This window comes from Paramisgurnus dabryanus, chromosome 8 (assembly GCF_030506205.2).
Source record: "Paramisgurnus dabryanus chromosome 8, PD_genome_1.1, whole genome shotgun sequence".
NCBI classification, from domain to species: Eukaryota; Metazoa; Chordata; class Actinopteri; order Cypriniformes; family Cobitidae; genus Paramisgurnus; species Paramisgurnus dabryanus.
The window spans coordinates 38,185,315-38,194,509 of NC_133344.1; the positions used below are offsets into that span (position 1 = coordinate 38,185,315).

Sequence of the window (9,195 nt, forward strand, 5' to 3'; positions counted from 1 at the left end):
AAAAGAGCAAATGTTTATTAATAGCTAACTGTTAACAAATAATAATTCAAGCAATGTATTTCTTTAGAATTAAGTAATTCTGATATAATAATTTTATAGGTCTATATTTATGATACAGTCTGGTTTGATGGTGCTTTTTAGAGTTTGTTTGCAATCGGGCCGAGACCACCTCTCGGACTGACTGTTCACATATCTCTCTAACTTAACAACACCAAGGGAGAAAATGTCCCACTTGGAAAAATGGGCTCGGTTTACACCGTGATTGTTTTATGTTCAGATATGCCAAAACGAACTGAACCAAGGGAGAAAAGGTCTGAAACCCCTCTAAAAAAATTTCTAATATCATAGTAGGTTTTCTTAAAACCACTTGATGTACAACACATTATACAGTACATTATCAATAATAATCATTTCATGTCATGTACATATTTATTTACAGCAGCCACAACAAATACAAAGATAAATTGTTTTGACCGAATGTAAGACTGGCCAGACGTTTAAACAAATATTAGTAAAAACAGGCTGCGAATTTTGACTGAAAGACTTTACAAGGTACAATAAACTTGTGTTGATTGTGGTAAGGCTCTGTCTCACAATTACATTCATAGTTAGACAGGTTTATTTTATCCATGTTGATCAGCGTGGGGAGGCAATTAACTTATAGTTTCGAGGCATGTTGCCGAAGCCGCTGACTTCAGGACTGGGATCTACGCCATCTGGACCATCTGGACTACTAAAGCTGAACTTCTGAAGTAGAGACACAATGAACAGAAATAGCTCCATACGAGCCAGAGACTCTCCCACACAAACCCGTTTACCTGTGTAGATATAACATACATGACTGATTATTAAACAGAATAGTTCACAGAATAATAAACCAAAATTTAAGCAATTATTTCACTTAAAACCATCCTAGGTATATATTCCTTCCTTCCTCATAAGGCAATGACTTTGGAGGCATGAAGGCAGCTCCGAGAAACGCTTTTGGATGCCTTTGTGATAGTGAATCCAATATTTGAAAACCACAATACTAATTTCTCACTAGAAGTTTTTTCGAACCCGACCAGGCTCAACCAATCACATTCCCTGCACATGCCCACGCATAGAATTGTGGGACAAGACGATGGACGTATCTCAGGAATCAGGAAGTAAACCAAGCATTGGGTTCGGATGTGCCTTGATCCCTTCCTGCCTTTGAATTCTGCCTCAGAAGGCAGAATTATAGAGCTTTTGGACATTACGGTAGGTGAGGAAGAGGAAGTCATAGCAGAAGTTCTCCCTGCCTCTACTTTCTGGTCTGGATTTAATTTAGCAGAGGTGGACTCCAATCAAGTTGTAGAAACATTTTAGCAATGCTTAAAGGAACAGTATGTAGGATTGTGGCCAAAACTGGTATTGCCATCACAAAACTTGTGGCTAAAACTGGTACTGCAATCACACAACTGGTGCCCAATACACAAAATGACAACATAAACATCAGTTGATGGCTGCAACTTCACTTTTTAAATGACAATATCCTGGCCAGATCACTGTTGTCAGTGATATAAGTATTTGAAATGAAAATGATTTCTTAATGTCTAGTGACATATCAGGGTCATTTTATGATTAATTGATATACATTTCTTACATACTGTTCCTTTAAGAGAAATAGGAGACACCTGAGCTAAATTTCAAGTGTATTGTAGCAAAGGGGTTAAAAACATTAAATATTTATGTAAATGTGAAATGTTTTTTTTCATCTAGCATGGCATTAAGGCAGCCCCGCCGCTCCCATAACGCGCATCACGCGCTGTGCGTAGGGCACCAGGTCCTGAGAGGGCACCAAAATAATAGCCTAATGAAAAAAAATTATAATGCTGATAGAATTTCATTAGCCTGTAGCAATATTATTTGGCACTTTTTATCCATGTATATGTTACAAAAAAGGGGGCACGAGATAATTTAATTGCTCTAGTATAGAAAGCATCCCCCCCAGCCTTTGATGGTCCGTGCAGGTTGATCGCGCGGGCGCCTGACGAAGTTTGACAGAGACCGTTTCTCAATCTGAAGGCTGCAGCCTCCAGAGGTCGCATTTCCAGGCTGCATACGTCATCAAAACGTTTTTATTTCGTAATATTAACAATTATAAAATTGACTATTATTCTTAGTTCATCGTAAATTGTTGTAATATGCTTATGTCTTGCTAATGTAATGTTCAGTTAACTGAAATAAACCAGGCTTGATGACGTATGCAGCCTGCATATGCGACCTCGCGTAGGCTGCAGCCTTCGGATTGAGAAACGGCCAGACACTAAACTATCGGAAATGGCCTCGAAAAGACAGCAGGAGTCATGATCGGAAAAAAAGAAGAAACTGCGGGATGACGCCCGTGCATCACTTGCAGGTAAATCCATCATGTTTTATCATTCACTCCTAAAATATGAAATAGACATAGAATAGAATAAAATGCGCATGTGCTGCAGCTGCTGCTAATCGTAATGCGCCTCGAACTTGCTGTGCTGACATTAATGTTTAGGAAACTATGTTGTTATAATTTATAACTTCAGTGCAAGCTAAATTGAGAAACATTACTGTAAAACATTACATACGGTATGCATATGCATTTTACAAATAACTGACGGCAGCTGTTACTTTCTTTACTACGTTTCTTTAGATATTGAGCAGTAGTTTATTTTGTGGTTTATTTTGATGTGATGCTGGTTAATACTTTCTCAGTATAAGTTAATGTTAGCAGTCAGTGCACATGGTAGGCTAACAATTCCTGACTGTTAAATATATAAAAATATAAAATGTCACCATGTATGATATGAAGCAAACATTACTGTGACACTTAGGGGCTGTTTACACTTGGTATTAAGATGTGTTTTCATCGATCGGATCACAAGTGGACGAGAGAGACACATTGCGTTTACACCTGGTATTTAAATCCGTCTCTTTTGTCCACTTTCGACCGCATCTGTCCTGAATACTGTGAGGGGGTGGTCTGTCGAGACGGTGGGCGAGTCTCTCTGCTGTCATTCAAACGCGAGCGGGAGTAATTATGAGTTTATATGGACGCAAACTTATATTATGTCAGAGCCCGCTGCTTGTTTAGCAAGTATACATGCTGCACAGTGTTTTGTACGTTTATTTGTTGGAGCTTTCTCTGAATTTTCAGCGCAATTGATGAAATAGGATCGCGCAACTTTCACGCTTTCAAAACGAAACTACGGAGAACACCCCGCAGTAGTTTTATCAATGAAAGGCTAAAAATAGCGCTGTTCACCGTATGTTCACGGCAGAAGTCAAAAAAGACGTAAAATTAGTGTTTAATACCTCAGATTAGATAAATGGGCGGAGAGAAGGCGGTCGCGTGTGGCTGTTTGAACGCATTCAACCACATTGCGTTCCGCAACTCCAAAGCGATCCGATCGAAAGTGGTTTCGACTACCTCTGAATGTGGTTGAAAGTGGTCGAAAGTGGACGCGTTCAAAACTTTTTGAACACCGTTTACACCTGGCATTAACGTTGTCCACTTGTGATCCGATCGACGAAAACGCATGTTAATGCCAAGTGTAAACAGCCTCTTAGTTCTCTAAATCTTTGTTTTATTTAAGAATATTGAGCATTCTTGTTTACTTATTGGTGTTTATTTAATGTAATTTAGTGACATTGTACTTGGGAAAAACATGTCTGGATTATTATTATTTTTTATTTTGCTATTCTATTTAAGTTTGGTAATTTTTTTCTATTTTGCTATTCTATAAAAGTTTGCACTTTCAAATGTGTAGTGTTTGTTGACTAAAGCTGTGAAGATTTTACTTTCTGCTATTAATTTATATGTTTGTAATAAAAAGTTAAACTGGCAAAAAAAATAAATTCTCAAGGTCGGGGGGCATTTTAAAGGAATTATGCTTAGGGCACCAAAATGGCTAGCAGCGGCACTGCATTAAGGTGAATAAATGATGAGGTAATTTCCCCATAAACTAATCCTTTAATACCATTACAAATATAAGTTAGATTTTGTGGTGCTAGATGCTTGGTTTAACATTTCAGATCATTTTCAAAATGCGAAATCAGCTGATGGGTTATATTATCGACAGATTAAGCTGCTCAAAGATATTTATTTGTAACTTTGGCCAAATATATGCAAAAGAAGCACTTTCAGTGCAACAATGCCAAACAACCTAGTTACTGGAAGATATTTGTCCTTTTACAAAACTAGAAAGAGAGAATTGTTTCTCCATGAAATATTACCTGCAGAAAAGGGCAAAAATGCTGGATTCTTTTTAAAATTGCCATTGGCATCCAGGAAGTGCTCAGGGTTAAATTCCCAAGGTGTTTCCCACTGTCCCTCATCCCTAAGGACAGAGTGCAACGTGGGAAGTATCACTGTGTCCTGGAAGAATACAAAACAATTGAATTATAGTGATGTTCCTTTAAAGTTACACAAATTCAAAGTCCAACACAATACAAATAATTTAAAATACTCTAAATGTATTCATTTTAAAGTTAAAAAGGTCACAGTATGAGCTGTTGATTGTTACCTTCGGAATCACATAACCTCTGAATGTGATGTCATGTGTAGCATAATGGGGAACATTGAGTGGAGCAATATCCAGATACCGCTGAACTTCATGAATTACAGCATCGGTGAAGGGGAGGGACTTCCTGTCCTCCATTGTAGGCATTCTGTTCTGTCCAATAACTCTGTCAATCTCCTTCTGCATTTCCTCTATTAAAGTATACCAAAATATACAAAATATTATTCTGTTGTAAAGACACAAGAGTTCACATTTCTCTTTTTAAATGTCATTCACTTTGATGACCACAGGCACATTTGCCTTCTTAAAAGTTTAGTACTGATTTCTGGGACAGCAAAGCAACGCATGCCAGATGACCATGGGCATGTCTTTATTGGATATCTACCATAAGAGACATACTTGTGGTTCAAAACCCATCAGGGGTTATAAAGAGACATATTAGGCATTCACATCATTAGTATCTTACCCTGTATGTTTGGGTACTTAATAAGCAGCATTAGTGCGTATCTAAGCGTTGTGCTGGTGGTCTCTGTACCGGCTAGAAACAGATTAGCAACAGTCGTCCACAAGTTATTTTTGTGGAATTCTGTGTCAAGATTGCCCTTCTCCTATCATAACACACAAAGAAACAGAATACTAGAATCTGTATCCCTACAAAATGAACAATATGTAGATAAAGCAGAGAGAGAATCCTGCTTACCTGTTTAAGTTTGATAAGAAAGCAGTCGATAAAGTCTTGGGGGTCTTGGACGTCTAAGTTGAGTTCATGCTCACTGATCTTACCCAGAACAAGGTTTTTGATGTCTTCAACCTCTTTAAACATGGCTTGATGACGGCCAGGTAAGAGGTCCATTAGTCGAGGGAAGACATTGTACAACTGTTGGGGTTGAGATGAGGGCATCTGGTGAGTTTTTATATAATAACAGTTTATCCAACCCTTTGGACAGGCTGAATAAGTATTATGTAGTTTTACCATGAATGAAAGGAATCAAATAAATCAAAAACAAGTCAGACACATCACACACAACATATAGAAGTAAATCAATTATAAGAATCGCTTTCTAGCAGCTTTGAGCCAAGATGCAAAGTTCAAACAAGATAAACATGACTAACTTCAGCATTATGGATAGGACATTTGAATCAAAGCCTAAAGGATAATTTCTCAGATAATGTGTTTACTACCAATATATTAAGGCATCTGTTTATATTTTTTCTAAACCACAGATGTAACTTTTGTGATAGTCTTTAGGGATTCTATCTCTAGTCTTTTTGACCGGGTCATGACAGCAATGTCTTTTGTGTTAGAGCAAGGTGGCCTCGATGGTGCGTTCCGGTCCGAGAGCCTCGGTAGTGCTTTCCGGACCAAAAGCCTCGAGAGTGCATTCTGATCTTTACCCTGAATGTTCTGACCTGCTCTGTCCTGTCACTTATGCTCCATCCTTTCACAAATTCCAATGAACTTCTTCCTACACCACACTAGCCTGGTTCCCTTTATCTGTCCATGTTAGGCCGGAGCCACATTGTCTGTTCTCCAGGTCTCATACTTGGCATTCATGTGCACGAAGTAGCAGAGCCGGCACCACCCAGCCTGGCTTCTTGCACATTGGTTTTCCCCTTTAATCTGTGTTGTTTGTGTTGGTGTTGTCTTTCATCATGCCTGATTGTGTTGTTGCCCCTAGCGTCTCTTAAGGCCTTGAGGGTCAGGGGCCTATCAAAGTCCTGTCATCCCTGCAGTGATTTTGTCTAGCTTCTTGAAACAGGATCTTAACCATTCTGTCTTTGTGTCAGAGGTGATGTTTGGATCCTGACCTCTAGTTCTAGTCTTAGTTTTTGTCAAGAGTCAAACTCATGCTCTGGAAATTGTGGTCATGTGGGGAAGAACATGGTCTTTGTTTGTGTTCTGTGTGCCATGTGCTCTCTAGTATCACGTCTTGACTTTGCCCCTTGTTAATCATTCCATTATTACTTTATGCCCCTCACCTGCTTGCTCTCATTACTCTGTTTAGTTCTTCACCTATTTAATGCCCCATTCAATGCCAAACATTTAGTTAGGCTAACAGATTATTGTCTTACAACTGCAGTTAACCAGCTGTCCAAATTTTGGTGCAACAATCCAAACCTTTTCAGTTACATAAAATCATTAAGAAATTACTAAAATACTCACACAACTTTTTTGTTTAAAAATAAATACAGAAGATATATTTTTTGGAAATGTAATTTTTTTTAAAAACACTCTACAATGTTCCAGGAATGTTATTTTTAAAACTTAGAAAGAACGTTCCTAGAACATTATTATTTGGTTCCCAAAAGGCAAAGTAACCAAAAGGCTGCACCAACACCAGCAGCTATCAAGTGGGATGCACATTTTTTTGTTCATTCCCTGTTAACCCACCTGTCCCCTAGAGCTGCTAACAAAGCGCAGAACTCTAGAGATGATCTGGAGCAAGTGCAGTAGGTTGTTGTCTTCATATTCAAAGCGCTGTCCAAACACCAAGGAACAGATCACATTGGACACTGCCCGGCTCACAAAGAATGCTGGGTCAACTGGTTCAGCTGTGAGAAAACAAACCTTATTATATTCTTTTATTTCTGACAGATTTGACTGCAGCACACTCTTTTACATTATTGCACATTATTGTTATGTACTCACATTTGGTTTCTTCAAAACTCTTCACAAAGTGTCTGCTCTCTTCTTGAATCCATTGTTACATTCTTTTTCGCCCCATCCCAAAATCTCTCAATGTAGTGAGAGTGAAACGCCTCAGTTGACGCCAACGTTCACCATTACTAATAAACAGACCTACAAACAGGTAGGATGGTAAACACATTTACACTAAACTTGAACTGATAGTATATGATTGTAAAGTCAAGCAAACCTGAAAATGTATCGTACCATAGCCATTCAAAACTTTGTATTGGAAAGGAATGGGAGCTCTGTCTGCAAAGTCATCTGCATGATCCACTAGAGCCTCTTTCACAGTGTCATAACCAACCAGAACCACGGTTCTCTGTGGCCCGAGGTACACCGTCATCACAGGACCATAGGTTTTACTCCACTGTTTGAGAGAACAGATTTTACTTACACACACAGCAGATGTGTAAATGTTTGTACTTACAGCAACATTCACTCATTTCAGTTTGTATGTAAATCGATGTTTCACAAACGACAATCAAATCTCTGTGGCATCATCGGACTGTTCAAAAAGTCAATGTTAACATTAGCTTGGAGAAGCTAACTGTTCTTCAGTGTGTTCTTAAGGCTAAGCATCCCTGGGTAGGTGGCGCCAGGAGAGCTGGGTGCTCCAGGACCCTGAGAGGAGCGGCGCCACCTACCCAGGGATGCCCAGCCTGTAATTGGATCCCACCTCTCTTCTGTATTTCCACTGATTCCTCTGGCAAGCTAGTGCCGACGTGGGAGGGCCCAGCATGGACAATTTTTTTACAAAGGCATTTTATTGTACACGTACGAGAGGAGACCCACAAGATGGAAAATGACTGACACCTTGAAAGGACTAGTTTCTTCCCTGAGGCAGTAAGCTAATGGAGGGGACTATGTGACACTGCCACACAAAACACGATTAAGTATTTATAGGTTTTACATGTAGTCTTAGCCATTTTTTCCATTTCCAAGCCATGGCTTTTCCAGGATTCAATGCCCCTGTGACGTCTGGGTATTTTGAAATAAACATTCAGGAATGTAGCTAAATAAAAGTGTATGTTTTTCCACTTAAAGGTTATTTTCAGGGTTTTATTATTATAAATGATGTTTTAGTGATGTGACTTAATATTATTGCTGCAATATTGTGCATGTTGCGTTTTACTTTTATATATTTCTAAGGTTGGTAAATTTTATATAATGTTGGATAGTTTAATCTGCATCAAAGTGTCATATTTTCTAAAATCAAAATCTAAAAGCTTTGTGGACTTTAGAGGCTCAGCCTTCAAATACTAAGTCTTGCCTTCAAAGTCTGCGGCCTTGGAAGGATCCAGACCCTGAATTGGGATGCACCCATTGTAAGCATATGCTGTAGCTCAAAAGCTGCTATATTAGACTTACCTTTCCAGTTACGGATTGTGGAATACACTTATTTTATTGAATGCACTTGTTTGTCTTATCCTTTTAACATTGTTTAATCTCACTCAGTAAAATATGACCCTATTTAAACTTTTGTAACTCAGCCAATAAGTCTGACTGTACCAAGTGTAATAAAATTACACACTGAACATTCTGAGATGCGTAAAGTCGGTATAAGAAAATTAGAGCTGTCTGTTTACTTAATTCAGCAGTGCAGATGACTGCGGGTATCACAGATAAACATCACAATGACTTCACAGTTAACTCTGTAGTTCATGTTATTTTTGATGTTGATGTGCATTTAAAATATACAATAAATGTAACATGACACATGTAGTCTTCTCTCTTACCTTTGTAAAGCTTTTAAAGGGTGCACTGTTGTCCATCAAATGTAAGTTACCAATCAGTGGCAGTGCCATCGGCCCCGGTGGTAAAGAAAGTCCGCTCGTCTTCCTCCACCACATCACCAACATCAAAACGGCCAAAACTATGACCAACAGCAATGAACTAGAGATTTCCATCTCTCAGTACAATTTGTTTCTTTCTGTCTATCTAAAGTCTCTTCTCAAAACTGTCTGTTTTGTGTTGCCTTTAGTG

The 9,195-nt window shown here is 38.7% G+C and overlaps 1 pseudogene; it reads right to left on the bottom strand.

Annotated features, from left to right (window-relative positions):
- On the bottom strand, positions 1-9,195 carry LOC135771491 (cytochrome P450 2F3-like; annotated as a pseudogene).